Raw genomic sequence first — 15,228 nt, 5'->3', positions numbered from 1 at the left:
TGTGTCCTAAACATACCATGGCAACTTGACTCAATGTTGATCATTGCTATAAAATTATCCAAAATGAATATCCATGTAACATTATTGACAAGCCCTTTATTTCATCTAGTTAAGAATTCACAGTTCTCCCACTCAATCATGCTGGTATGGCTTCTTTAATCTGTTTTTCCATTTGTATGTATGCATACACTGTATATTTTCACATTTGTGGGCGTGTGCTTGGATGAGTGTTACCACGCTGTAATATTGAATGGCAGCAATGTATTTGACAATTGTGCAAGCCTTCCCTTTGCTCTTTTGCAACTGTTTTCAAGTTGTTTTTCTCCACACAAAATGCAATATTACCAGTGCCCCAGGCTGCAACGTTGTAATGTAGTTACCATTGTCTTTTCTCCAGCATCCACCCACATCGCTCTATCGCTTCATCAGATTCTGTCCAGGTTCATTCTTGTCTCCAAGGTGTCTCTTTCCATTTTATTTGATTAAAGTAAAACATTTAGAAAGACAATTTATGTCTTTCTGTATTTCAAACATATAAAAAAACACTACTTTTCTCTTTAACTGTTTACTCATCCTAACATAGCATTTGCGTCATTTGTGAGTACATATATTGGGAGAATGACCATCCGATTTACCCTCGTATCCTTGCTACAAATATGATTTAAAAGTTCAGGCTGTTCCGTGCAAAGGGCGACAAAAATGTGATAAAATGAAAATCATAAAAAAAATAGAGGTCATTTTGTGAGGGATGGAGCAGATGAAAGAAGAGCGAAAGGCTTGTGTACTAAAATACTACCCTGACTCGCCCCTCCTCCCCCAATGCCACTGTCAATCAAAATATAACCCTATCCCACAACTAGTTCAAGCAAATCCGGCAATACTAAGTTGTCTCTCACATAACGGCACGAATGCACTTATTCGGATTTGTTTTGCCAAATAATGCTGTATAATTTGTCACACTATCTTCCCTCATCAGGCACCCTTGTCCATAAATCACTGCACTAACCATGCGTACAAGAAACATTGTATCAGGATGAGGCGCTACCCAGCACGGTCTTCATTCCCATTTGGTAATTTATGGCTTCAGCTCACTTCGATGGCATATACACACACGCACGCGCACACACCACACTGATATACTGCATTAGACTATCTGCTTCTGTGGTTCTACATTGTGGACCAGTGGAGCAAGTGATAAGATGGAATGACACAGTACAGGACTGGATTTAGGAGAAAACGACCAAAATACTAATAAGGGAGATTGGCAAAATACTTATTTTCTTTTTTCCCTTTCTATTACTAGGTTGAGACCACTAGGGCATATGATAGGATTATGGAATCATTGGAAAGTGAAAATGAGATGGAGAGATTAAATAAAAGGTGAGGAAAAAGACAATGGTCTTTATAAGGTGCTTTTTGAAGGAGTGAGAGGAATAAAAGTTCATGAACGAGCTGGAATTCAAAGATCGCAATAAAGGCTGGGATGTTGGGCAATGACCGAAAGGACAGAAGGCGTGTCTCATGAGTTCTATTTGCAGGAGTTGTCGATAAACTCTGGTTAGGCTCAGTTATATAAGGGCACATTTATGGTAGGCAGAAAAGATTGAGTGGCATGTAGGAAAAGGGAATCTTATATCAAATGTCTACTGGGAGATAATAAAAAAAAAGTGTGCTAGTGTAAATGAGGCTAGGATGGATGGAGAGGTAAGCACAAGGACCCAAGTGTGTAATCTATCTAAAGGTCTACTTTTTAAAATCTAGTGTCCAAACTTTTTCCATCAAGGGATGGAAATGAAAGAGAACAAATAAAGAATGCAGGAGGCACATCTACCTTGTTTATGAGACTCTCCGACACTTAATCCTCGTGGGCAACAGTATTCAGAGGACTTACTAGGTATATTATTCGTATTTATAGTCCACCGCATCAAAATGTGTCTGACCAGGAGAGCAATCTAATGCTAAATAAATCAAGCGCTCTTTGAAAATAATTTTAAAAAATGCTAACTAACCATTATGAATACAGTTTTCCTAAAATCTGAATGGGCAAATCACAAATATATTATCAGAAAATGTTCTATACACAGATAATTTGGGGAAATTCATAAACCACATAAAGCCAGTTTAGTTTAATTTAACTATGTCCTTAAAAACGGATCTTCCAAAACAATTTAACACATTTAAAATTAGAGAAAAAACATGTCTGGGAGGACATGTTGCATGCAAAGTTGAGATATTTTGTCACACGTTATCTGGCATGACTCCTTGTGACCAGATCCAAGTTAGCGCTTGGATCATTTGGAAGCTGTAAAATTGCATGGCTGAATAGATGATACATCACTGCATTTTTTTTTATCTCTCTGGCATTTCAAAAGTTATTACAACAACATAAAAGATCTTTCTCTAGTGATTTTGTTTAGGCCTGCGGCGTGGGCACAGCTAGTGCGCTGTCTATGGTGCTGAATTAAGGCACCATACAAACATTAATTGGCGACTGCAATAGAGTATATTGGAAAGCTCCAGCTGTCTCGTGGGGTATGGGGTTTTAATTTATATGTAGAACAATGGCTGGAATCATTTCAACGTTAATTATGGGATGTAGGTTTGCCTGACAATGAATATGGTCAACTAAAATAGATGTTTCAACAATAAAATCGTAGTCCCCGAGATTGAAGTAATACAAACACTTGATCCCAATGCAATGAAGTGAGAATGATGGTCATGTAAGGTTTTGAGAAATAAAATAAAAGTAAAAGGTTGATGATCCCTAACCACAGGGAAAAGATTTAGTTATATAAACTCACCCTAACATCTTTAATACTGAAGCTCAGCTCTCGAGAAGACTTACATTCATTCACTATATAGTTATAGATTAAAGAGAGCATTTCAGGTCAGGTCCTCATAGGATGCTTAACAATGAATTGACTTGTGTTTTGCTGCAGGTTTGGGTCAGAAATACAAGAGTGGCATTGTAAAGAAATAACCTTTTTGGTCTTGGCATTTGTATTGTTTCATACAATCTAAATATGTGTTGTATTTAAATGTTTGCCGATTCATAAACATGATAGGAAGATTGAACTAGTGACTACAGAGTGTAAGCGAACCTTTTTCCGATACTTTGTATCATAAAGTGTAATGGATCTCCTTACGGTTTAATGGTTAGAGCTATGAAGAGTCAGTTAACCTTGAAATAAAAGCACAAGGCTGCACAAATTTAGTGCCGCATCATCAACGGAAAATCTATTCCACAGCTGTTTTCAGCATTAAAAAATTCCTGATTTTTTTCCCAAGATGCTTATCTTGGGGCTTTTTATCCAAAGCAATGTTTTGTTGTGATTGTTTTTTTTAATTTATTTTGTTCTGTTGTTAGAGCACACAGATCTAAAATGGCATTCTATTGATAAAAACAGAAAGAATGCCTACATCAGTGGCTCTTAACCTGTTCAATGAATCTCCACCTAGAATCAGAGTCCAGAGTGATAATCACTACACCACAGAACAAAATTACTTTCAAGCTGTGGGTTATATGCTTTTATTGGTTAAGACATTAAGATCTGCATATGGTAGAGGGCTTGTCTGATCCAGTTAAAAAAAAACAGTAGTGGTTCCACTGAGACTTGAACTCAGATCTCTGGATTCAGAGTCCAGAGTGCTGACCATTACACCATGGAACCCAACTGTTTGCACACTGATGCACATAGGATTTTATTGGTATAGACATAAAGACCAATATATGGAAAAGGTCATATTTGATCCAGATAAAAAATGGCAGAGGTTCCACTGAGACTTGAACTCAGATCACTGGAGTCAGAGTCCAGGGTGCTGACCATTACACCATAGAACCCAGCTGGTTGCTCATAGATTCACATATGTTTTATTGGTTTTGACATAAAGACCAGCATATGGAAGTTATATCTGCCCCAGATAATAAAGAGCAAAGGTTCTACCGAGATTTGAACTCAGATCACTGGATTCAAAGTCCAGAGTGCTGACCATTACACCATAGAACCCAATATGTGATAAGAAGTGGCTCATATGGTTTTATTGTTCTCGACATTAAGATCTGCATACATAAAAATTACTCCCTGCTCCAGAAAACAATTCAAATGTGGTTCCACTGAGACTTGAACTCAGATTACTGGATTCCTAGTCCAGAGTGCTGACCATTACACCATGGAACCCAACTCATTCCTAATGGATGCTCATATGCTTTATTGGTTTGGACATAAAGACCTGCAGATGGAACAGGTCATATCTGTCCAGATAATAATAAGCAAAGGTTCTACCGAGATTTGAACTCGGATCTCTGGATTCAAAGTCCAGAGTGCTGACCATTACACCATAGAACCCTACATACATTTTTAAGTGGGTCATATGATTTTATGGATTTAGACATTAAGACCTGCATACAAAAATTTTAACATATACTCCAGATAACACTTGGATCATGGTTCCACTGAGACTTGAACTCAGATCACTGGATTCAAAGTCCAGAGTGCTGACCATTACACCATGGAACCCAACTGATGCTCATATACTTCTATTGGTTTAGACATAAAGGCCTGCATACAGAAGGGGTCATATCTGATCCATATAAAAAAATAGTAGAGGTTCTACCGAGACTTGAACTCGGATTACTGGATTCAAAGTCCAGAGTGCTGACCATTACACCATAGAACCCAATTTGAGATGTCTTGTGGGTCTTGTGCTTTTATTGTTTTAGATATTAATATCTGCCTCTGGAGCAGTTAATATCTGCTCGAGATCAGAAAAAGGATAGAGGTACCACTGAGACTTGAACTCAGATCACTGGATTCAGAGTCCAGAGTGCTGACCATTACACCATGGAACCTCACATTTGCTAGTTAGCTATATATGAACATACACTTGTTTGATAGGTTTATTGTCATTGACCTATATTGTTGTTGGTGCTTTTATTTCATTTTCAACCGTGTGTGTGTGTGTGTGTGTGTGTGTGTGTGTGTGTGTGTGTGTGTGTGTGTGTGTGGCTTCTGATTTACAAGGAAGGAAACTGATGTAGTGACATTGCCACTAATTTCTTCTTTAGGGACATGGTGGGCTACTGCCCAGTGACCACCTGGCTCTGTGTGATAGTGTTAACTCAATAATGAATGGGGAACCACCAACGGGCAGGAGTTGTCTGTTATGGAAATGCATGGTACATGATACGAGGAAAACAAATTAATATATCAACTTGGAATAAACTATACGGCACAAGAGAATACATCATAAGACATTGATTCTTCAAGACTTTTTTGTTTGCAATTTTCAGGATGTCAATCAATGAAGGAATATGAATAATGTATAAAGTAACACATTCCAAAATTGTCATAGCCATGTAAGCCATGAACAACCTACAGCATTCAGAACATGCATTTATCATTTCATTCTTATTTAACGGTCATGTTGTGGAGAACTTAGCCCAAATGGGTAGTCAGAGCCAGACATGACTGCCAACTCCACCCACTAGCTGACTCCCATCCACGACACAAGAAGAAAACAGAAGGGCTGAGTGGGAGGGGTCCGGACACACGTGAGAAGAGTAAATCAAGCGTGCATTCATTTTCCAGTACTGCACTTGACCTATGAAGCTATACTTATGCAACATTGAGGATTTTACATGTATTTATATGTCACGTTTTTATGTCTACATAGTAATCTACAAGGTATAAAAAAGAATGTCAAGATTATTCACAGTATCATCTCTTGCAACGGCATTTTAATAAATAATGGATTGAGAGTAAAAGCATGCTAATATTTTTGTAAATTCATCAGGAGGCACCTGCTAGTGTTGAGCTTGCATTTTTTTAGCTCCAAGCTTTGTGGATATACTGTGGTTATACCAGAATTGCAGCAGCCTATCTACACCACGCGATCATACAATACTGGAATGTATGTTTTTTTTTTTTCCTCAGCCAAGAAATCCAATCAAAGTAACTCAATCAGAATGCTGTGTGTTTATGACTGAGCGCATGAGGCCCATCAATAAAAGAATAATAAAAAAAAGGGGGGCACGCCTGTTATTCTACTCCTCAGACAGAAAAAAAACAAAAAGATCCCTCTGGTGGGATCTCTGTCATCCTCAAGCATAGGGTCTTCTTTAAGAGGCCTTGGGGTTTGAGGGGTCTACACAGTATATTGCTTCCTTATTATCTCAAACAGTAGCCTTTAGGGAGGAAAGGTATAATGGTGCTATCTAGAGGATGTCTTCCCTGTGTTTACAATTACTAAATCTGCTGTATCCCTGATAACCTTAGTTGATGTTTTTTGCATGTGGTCCAAAGTAATGCTCTTTAGGGAGTTTTATTTGAAGAGAATAGATTTAAAATAAAATTTAATGCGGATAAACAGGGATTGAACCTTCAGTCTCAAAACTGTGAGGCAGACTGTTTGCACCACTATTTAAAAAACATTACACACACACAAGACAGGAACATATAACCATGCATATTGTTGAAAAATATACCTAACGCATCAAATTAACTGGGAAAATGTGAGTGATGTGATGTATACAGCCAGTGGTACTGTTCATCACATTGTAAATATCCACACTGAGGAATGGTAACATGGTTTATCATCCGGAACACTGTGCTGAAGGGGACCATTTCTCGTGCACTGACGTTGAAGATCATCAATTTTAAGACATAAACAGGTACCTGTGATGTATATGGGCACAAGATAAGAGTTAATACAATGAATGGGTGGATGTTCTAAGCATATGTCATCCTCTTTGGTAGACTTAGGCTTCTTTTTGAATCATGCTTGCCTTCAATATCCTATTAGAATTGGCATAGCTTTTCAGGCTCAAAATGTCAAAGCTGGGGTCAACATGGTCAATCATGCACAATCACATCATGTAAAAGTAGTTATTTTTTGACTTTTATTAATAGGAAAATATGGGTTGAGCCACCAAGCAAGTCTGGTAGGGTTATAATGTTTTTATGTGCGTTGAAGGGATTAAAATCACTGTCGTTTGTTGTAAAAGTTGCAAATACCCAGACTGACGATTCAGAATTTTTACAATTTAAGGGCGAAAAAAGTCCCAAAAGATCATGCTGTTTATATTTTATGTTTTTGTAGGAAAACGAAACCTTGGGGTTTAAACTAGTAGGTCCCAATTACATATTTTTCATTTTGATGAATGATTCCAGTCCTGTCTGGCGGTATCTTATGGTGAATTAAATTGGCTGTGATAAACACATTTCTATCTTTTCCACCACACTAAATTCTCAGTTTAGACATATTTCACATCACTATTGAACATTTTGATACTCGACTAATACGCATTTTTTGTAATATGTACTACTGTAATCAGACAGAATATAACACATAAAAGAGGAGGCAATTTTAGTGAAAAATAAAGCAATATAGCTAAAACATGACATAGCAGTTGATATCATCACGCCTCCATATCACTTCATTTTTTAAACATAAAACTGAACATGTACATTAAAACATTCATAAAACATACATGCATACATGCTCACATCATCAGACATACAGTATGTCTTATCTTTAATGCCTCATCTTCACTAAAACGATTCAGTGACCACATTAGAAAAATGTATAACTCTCCCAGTTCCAAGATTCGGCTTTGCACAAACCCACCATTTAAATTATTTACCAACAATAGATGGCTGTGGTTGTGCAATTTTGTTTTCTGCTCAGTCAACATTACTTTGGCTAGTGGCAAGGGAAAGCTAGTAGGAGGTTGGAGTTGCCAATGAAAAGGCAGCAAAGGCAGGCGCACAATGTGTTTACACAGTACAACATGAAAACAATAATTGGTGAAAAGTGGGAAGTTGGTTCACAATGATTACTTGAAAAAATGTCAGCACGAAATAGGGCTGGGGTCTATATTCTCATGCCTTATAGATGTATGCTTGCGGCTTTCCTATATACTGACTGAGGACACTAACAAAAAGCTGGTGGTTCTTGGAAATTAGGATAGAAAATACACATGAACAAAAGGGGTAGGCAGTAGTCATTTCTTCACAATGGTTTTGGGTCAGATAGAGGAACACAATCCATGTTGCCCTCTTCCATATCATTGCAGCTTATATTGCCTATTTGCTTCAATTATGTATTTTTTTCCGATTGCGTTTGGGTTCATTCTCATCTATCGTTATGTTCCATTATATGCCATAAACCCCTTCAAAAAATAGAATTCCAGGAATAGAAAGCTGTTGGTTATCAGTGCTGATACATTCAGGGTGGGATTCACTCTTTTTGTGAGCTTCGCTACCACATATTCGTCAACAAAGAAATTTCCCGATTACGGGATGAATAAAGTTATCCAATCCAATCCAATCACTCATTTAACCCTTTAGCTATAGTAATAGCTGAACCACATCTGGTCTAAAAATGAATTGTTTGTACTCTGACCATAATTCAATAATTTTGCCATTTCACCGCACACTATGGAAACAGATTACAACTTTTCTCCTATTTTATCTGAATTAATTATTATTTAATTTGATGGCTGTCATTGTCAGTGATAGACATTCAATCCAATTGGACTGCATGTATAGAATGATTGCTGCCAATCCACCCAGTCAATATAGATTGGAGATCTATCACTGAAAAAGATTGTAAAATATGATTGTTCAATCCCACAGAATATACATACCAGACATATTTTTTTTACTGCTGTTTGAATTAGTGATGCTACTGTTTGTATGATGTAATTTAATGTAATCTAATGCAAAAAAATAGCTCCAAACACACTTTAATGACCTCTTATTGGCCGATATTTTCAATTTTTGTAGGTTTAACAGCTTGCTTGTTTAATAGTTTCCCAAAATGTTATTCAATATAGCCTCTCGTCAACGTTGTTCTTGCAGAGCTGGTTTCCATGGCAAAGCTTCACAAAGGGCCTGAGGCATCTATCTGTCCGTCTGCTTGATTGTCATGCGAATTAAGAATCCCTTATAGTTGCCCTTGCTAGGAGTGGACAGCTTTGCTACAGAAAGCGGAAAATTCAACCAGCATTGCCCCTAAAAGAAAGATATGTGGGGTTGGCTTTTTAGAATTATACTTGTAACTTTTTTCTTTCTTTTTAAGAGTGTTTTAGTTGGTGGAAACCGCAATTTGTCATACCTCACCGACCTCACACATGCAGGCTGAGTAAAAATGCTGCGATTTCACCTCTAATTACTTCACACTGCCGATGAATCTGCACTTGGAAATGTGACTTTGTGGGTGTAGATAGGTAAAGGGCAAAAAATATAAAATCAGAGACATTTTTAACGGTTTAAAATGTGCTGAGAGTGTGGGGGTAGACAAATAACCTGGGCCCTGCGCTCAGTAATTACAATAAGTCACCTAACTACTGCTTTTTAGAACATTTGCACCTTGAACTGGAGAATTTGGTGGTATGAACTCGATGTAATCCTTATGAGCTTACTGCATTACTTGCAATTTCACGTGCGAACTCAATTTAGATCACATTCTCAGCTATTTTTGAAAGCTGCTAGATTTTCAAGATGGGAATGTACAATATCTGCATTAGAGGGGATAGAGAGGAGGGAAGTACACATTTCCGGCAAGTTTCCATTTTGAAAAATCGGCTGTCAACTGTGGTTTTTCACTGAGTGGTTGGGTGCGCTTTCCTTCTGCAAGCATGCACAGCGTAAATGAATTTGGAGGGGGTTCAGGAGCAGCTTTTTTTGTAGGAGCTCTGCATCTTGCCATCACAGCAAAATTTTACCATAGTAAGCATAGCTTGATGAGGTCACGCTTCTGTGGGTTCACGTGTGGTACCTCATGAGTCACCAAAAACAAATAAAAGGGTAAATACATCAGTCTCATATGAGCATATAATGTCATTTTAAAAGTCTCACAGTTGATTGAATAAATGTCCTGAAATAGTATTTTTTTTTAATTCAGAATGCAAATTTTGCAGTCTAAGACCTGACAGTGTTTTTTTTTTTTTTGGACAAAATGCTGGGTGCAAAATTCTCTTAAAAAGTGGGGTGGAATGCTTGTAACATTTGCTATAGTAGAGCTCGAAGTCTAATATTCCCTGGTTTTAGTTGGGGATTTGGTTGGTTTGTATGTTTTTCACCTCTTTTGTCCCTCACAGTTTCCCTTTTCTTATGTGATCAGGTGTATGTACTTTACAATCAAACCTTGTCTGTCTATTGAAACCTAGTGTGTTTGTCTTTGTTGGATCGTCTGGTTTGTTTGCATCATGCCAAGTGGGGTCTTATTTTCCTTCTGTCTTCCCATCAGGTTTGATTTTGTTATTTAATTCTAAATTATTGTTAATAACTTGATACCATTGCCATGTTTTATTAAAAGTTTTGTTAGAGCATTTCTCTGCATTTGGGTCCAACCACGTTCCAAGATCAACATAGTTTTGCATCTATCCAGCATAAAAAGTAAATAAGTTGAGCCAAGGACAGATAACAAGAAGAATTCAAAAGAGAGCATTTTGTAGAAAGAAAATGAAGCTGGGGGGAATAAATATGGTCCTGGCAAACTAATACAGCATATCTTACATTCCATAAAAAAAATGTCTAAATTATATAAATGATTATCATAGTTTTGCAAATTACTTTCTTTTCAAGAAAAAGATTTATTTTATGTCAGGAAAGCATCATTGACTGGGTCAGATTTATTTAATTTTTCTAATTATACAGGAAATTTCTTTTAAACAAACAAGCATCCAGCTTTTCCAAAAACTGCAACAAAATGCTCCTAATAGAGAGGCATAAACTCAAAAGACAAATAATAAGTGAGGTTACTTTGTTTGAGTCACTTGGAATAATTTGTCATCAGAAGTGTTTTATCACTTTTTGTCTCAGTACTATTTGGCTGACATCAAATTCATATTCATTTATTGTTATGGGTCTCCTTAATGAAAATGCATTAGTCCCCTTTTAGAAAAGACAGCTTTGCTTGCATATGGTAGGGTACTTAAAGACTGCTTATGCAGCTATTGCTTAACGTTGTAGAACTTCATTATGCACTACTTACACTACTGTTAAAGAAAGCGTATTGAATTTGACTCCAACGAAACTTCACTCTATCTTAACAAGTAAGTTATCATAGAACAACTGTTATTCTCATCATCAAGTCATGTCATGGGAATTGACCTTGACTTAACTGTCCTGAAACACTACAAACAGGCAATTAAAAATATATGTTCAAGATCACATTTACTCAGTAATGAAAGATTTTTTACTATGGCACTGTAGTAGACTCTGTAGCATTAAAAAGTCCCAAGAGACTTATTACTCTGCATATAAATGAACCAAAAAAGGACAGCGGTGAACTTGAAACTTCCAAAATGCTTCGTTTACAAAATTATTAAGTAGGAAAGCCAGTCTGTTAAATAAAATAAATAAAAAAACATCGGTCTAACAAAGTTAAAACAACTTGAATAGCTTCCACACTATTTTTCAGTCATGGAGAATGAAAGTTAGGTGGATGAATATCAAAAAATCAGCAATCTAAGGTCACCAAAATTCATCTACTCATCCATAGTTCAAACAATGTCACAATAACAATTTTTTTCTCATAAAAACAGGAGACAAAATTCATCTCGTGAACTCTAAAAGCACTCTAATGCCAATCTATAAGTGTTTTTACATGCAACCTTAGCCATTATGCAGTAGTTGTAGTAGTATAGGGTAATTGAACAGTTTTGTCTCCTTTTTTAATGCTTATGTAAAACACTACATACCACTAAAAAGGCTCTACATTTTAGAAGTTGCATAATTATTGGGCTTTCAAATATCCTGGGGCACTGGTGGCTGCTGATAAAGGGCTGCAATAAAGAGAAGGTGAGATAGAAATAGTCCAAGTTTGCCCTCAAAGATACAGAGGTGCAAAAACACCGGATTTTCTTTAATCGTACTGCTTTGTGTCAAGTTAGAGCTCAACTCCATCCCGGCTTCTCTGTTTTTTAGGCTATCATAGTGTGGGTGCTATGAATGATAACATGATAGGATCCACATCATGAATACAACACACACAAGCGCTTCTGACTAGCTGAGCAATTTAATGAACTGCAAAACAAAGGAAATGAAAGTAACTTAAATATAATGACTCGACAACAGGAGAAATCCATCACTTATTTCTCTCACAGATGATCAAATAGGAGCCTAATTCTAAATAGTCCAACATCTCTCAAATACCTGCAAGAACCTTTTATTCGATCACAAGCAGATTAAACAATTTAATCTTCATATGGCAAGCAGTAAATTTATATGAATTGTTGCATGGACCATATGATAAGCACCAAAAAGTGACAAATAATGTTTGGAGTTGAGCTGCTTAATTGTGCTTTTAATTGCACCCTTTCCCTGCAGTTAGTGGCCTTAATGATGATTGCAAAGCTCATTGTTTCTTATATAATCTTTGCCGCAATGCATTCATTTACAGCGCATTATTTTTTTGAACTTTTGCCACTTTAACGACACCCCCTCACACACAAACAGAAAAAGAATGAACTACATGCAGAAAAACAAAGTAAAACCTAAGGACTGAAGCCATTGTCACCTATTACTGAGTGTTAAACAAGACAAATGATGCATCCTGGGCTTGTACCCAAAAACACACGTACAGTCTTTGTAACCACTGATGCATCTTAAAGATAGAAAGACAGTAATATACTATTTGTGCAAGTGTGAGCAGCACAAGATGGTTTTGCAGATATGGCAGTTGCAAATGTAACATTGCCTAGATAGCACTTGGATGTTGGGCTTCATGAAAGATAATATATCTTTATAAATGTAACTATTGTACTGTACACTCATTGTTTTGTAACATTCAGTTTGCCTGCATGATTTGCCTCTCATTATTTGGCTAAAACCCTAACCCTAGCCAAACCCTAGCCAAACTGTGTTAAAATTCCTGAGAATTAATGCGCAGATCAATTAAAAATGATATTAATTTTGTGAGAATTGTATCTTTAAAATGCATGTTTGACAAGAATCCCCAACATTCTAATCTACAGTGTATAATTTTATAATTCTCTTTCATTAAATAAAGATTAACATGTCAACTAATCATAATGTAAGAAATATTTCATCACTGACTTGATAGAGAGAGAAAAAAAAAAACGTTTTCGCGCTTTACCGCCTGACTTTAAAGTGTTTTGTGCGAGGCAATTCATTTCGATTTTGCTTCGTAATATATTCTCCATGGAAACACCAACAAGGGAACCATTGTGGTGTATACATAATGCATAAAGATATGAAAAATTGATATATCTCCACAAACTCCAAAGGCAACATGTTGGGTGTACACGGAAACTGTCTAATATTGGATATCATTACCACTACCATGAATTCATCATTAACAACAGCAAATAAAGATACTTTATCTGTTCTATGCATACATATAAACAGTGGTTACAGATTAGTACTAGACTGTACTCTCAATTTTTACCACTTTACCCAAAGATGTAAATTTGCCTACAGTTCTTCAATTCCTATCCACAGAATATTAAATATTTTTCCTATCCTTGGCCAGGGACACTCCGTATGGTAATCCCAACCTAATTACATATCTACAGTACTGTCAGTAGGGGAAGCTTCAGTTGCTTTATGTTCTCAGAAAGCGGCCCACTTCCCCACACTTTATATGACTCATTTAAGTAGTGACTGATTGTAATAACATTTTAGCTCCACAAGATAGCAAGTGCAGCTTTGCAGAATGGATGGGATCATTTATTTCCTGCTTGTGTCACAAGTTTTTCCACCAGTTGTTTACTTTTGATGATTTTCCAATCATATTATGAATTATCATTTGTTAAAATGGGAGACATTTAATCCATCCTGTTCACATGAATCTATTTCCGTTGTTAAATCCATGCCAGTCTATTTCCTTTTACTGTAAATCACCCTGTGATTAGTGAGCTTTTAGACACAGAGGAAGAGTGCAAGTTGATAACAATAAGGAAGAGAATTCTCTTCTCACTTTTATGCACTAATTATTTCCTCAGCAATGGCACTGGCCCCTCAGTGACCTTCTCTTTTAAGAACCTCAACGATTTCCCTCCCAGCTGCCTTGCTTTATTTTTTTTCCTCCCCTGCCAACACATTCAAAGCAAAAGTGGCCTTGGTCATCAATTATCAGGAGATGTTTGTTTGAGGGGGAATATTTAAGTATGCATTTCATTTTGCTGTACCTTTTTAGACCTTGCAGATTTTACAGTTTCTGATGAAATTGGAAACAAAAAATGCTTGAAGGATAACAAGAAGACGCAATATACAAGCCAAAGTTTGGTCTAACGTTAAGTAAACACTGTGAACAACTTTTACAACTTAAGCTGAACTTTTAAGAATTTATATTCGCTGAATTGTGGTATAAAAGTGATTTCATCAATTCCGTTCCTAATAAAGTCTTTATTGAAGCCCATTATTCAACCATGTGATGTAATCCAATGAACAGCCTTCCCCTGCAAGTCTCTGACGCATATAATTGCACCATCTCTTTTGGGGGAGATGCACAGATAGCGACGTGACTAATAAAATATACAATTGAGGAGTGCAATTTGATACACTTGCACATTTACTTTCAGAGTCACACACTTTCACAAACTACGATTTCAATACTGATTGAAATTTCCATATGTAATCTCGATGGGAATAAACACATGCAGAAAAGCATGCTGTCAAATTACTGGTGAAATCAGTAGAGACTTCATTCCAAAAGGGTAAAGACGGGTTGAAGCAGATGAAAACTGATTGAAATGCATTTAATTAGTTTTGCACAACACCTGCATCTATCTGGGAAATATGTCCGACCTGAGGGAGCAAATATGTATGCAACAACTTCACTATTTCCATTATTTTTTTCTTTAATCGTTAGGTTTTGAGGGCCGATCCATTTTATTTTAGTCAAAATCCATTCAAATCTTTCTTTTCTGAAAATATTATATTATAATAAATTTAGTACAAAATTTTACTAGTTTAACATGGATATATATTTTAAAAATAAGTCAATTAAGGATTTGTCCACAAGTAAGAGGCTTTTACGCCAAAAAAGAAGCCATCAATTTGGCATGAAATTTGGAGCTTTAATCAAATTGTAATTGTAAATTAATATCAGAAAATGTACATTTGTTTTGTTGTTTTTTTACTTTGACAAAAGACATACTCATAAGTCCTATATTCCGCTGCAGTGCACTTAAAACCATGACAGTTATATCCCTGCTTCGTGTCCAGGATTTTTTTTTTATTCCTTTCTTACTTACTT

General features: G+C 36.4%; 8 non-coding genes across 8 annotated transcripts; all 8 read right to left on the bottom strand.

The window, feature by feature from the left end:
- Nucleotides 1-3,599: 3,599 nt before the first annotated feature.
- Nucleotides 3,600-3,671, bottom strand: trnaq-cug (transfer RNA glutamine (anticodon CUG)). The gene has a single exon. It is a non-coding gene; the product is annotated as a tRNA-Gln (tRNA).
- Nucleotides 3,672-3,769: 98 nt separating this feature from the next.
- Nucleotides 3,770-3,841, bottom strand: trnaq-cug (transfer RNA glutamine (anticodon CUG)). Its single transcript has one exon. It is a non-coding gene; the product is annotated as a tRNA-Gln (tRNA).
- A 94-nt stretch (nucleotides 3,842-3,935) lies between these two features.
- trnaq-uug (transfer RNA glutamine (anticodon UUG)) lies at nucleotides 3,936-4,007 on the bottom strand. The gene has a single exon. It is a non-coding gene; the product is annotated as a tRNA-Gln (tRNA).
- Nucleotides 4,008-4,106: 99 nt separating this feature from the next.
- trnap-agg (transfer RNA proline (anticodon AGG)) lies at nucleotides 4,107-4,178 on the bottom strand. The gene has a single exon. It is a non-coding gene; the product is annotated as a tRNA-Pro (tRNA).
- A 96-nt stretch (nucleotides 4,179-4,274) lies between these two features.
- trnaq-uug (transfer RNA glutamine (anticodon UUG)) lies at nucleotides 4,275-4,346 on the bottom strand. The gene has a single exon. It is a non-coding gene; the product is annotated as a tRNA-Gln (tRNA).
- A 99-nt stretch (nucleotides 4,347-4,445) lies between these two features.
- trnaq-uug (transfer RNA glutamine (anticodon UUG)) lies at nucleotides 4,446-4,517 on the bottom strand. The gene has a single exon. It is a non-coding gene; the product is annotated as a tRNA-Gln (tRNA).
- An 88-nt stretch (nucleotides 4,518-4,605) lies between these two features.
- On the bottom strand, nucleotides 4,606-4,677 carry trnaq-uug (transfer RNA glutamine (anticodon UUG)). Its single transcript has one exon. It is a non-coding gene; the product is annotated as a tRNA-Gln (tRNA).
- A 100-nt stretch (nucleotides 4,678-4,777) lies between these two features.
- Nucleotides 4,778-4,849, bottom strand: trnaq-cug (transfer RNA glutamine (anticodon CUG)). Its single transcript has one exon. It is a non-coding gene; the product is annotated as a tRNA-Gln (tRNA).
- Between the last annotated feature and the right edge of the window lie 10,379 nt (nucleotides 4,850-15,228).

This window comes from Stigmatopora nigra, chromosome 6 (assembly GCF_051989575.1).
Source record: "Stigmatopora nigra isolate UIUO_SnigA chromosome 6, RoL_Snig_1.1, whole genome shotgun sequence".
Classification (NCBI taxonomy): domain Eukaryota; kingdom Metazoa; phylum Chordata; class Actinopteri; order Syngnathiformes; family Syngnathidae; genus Stigmatopora; species Stigmatopora nigra.
The sequence above is the reverse complement of the archived record's forward strand: the minus strand, read 5'-3'. Positions and strand labels throughout refer to the sequence as shown.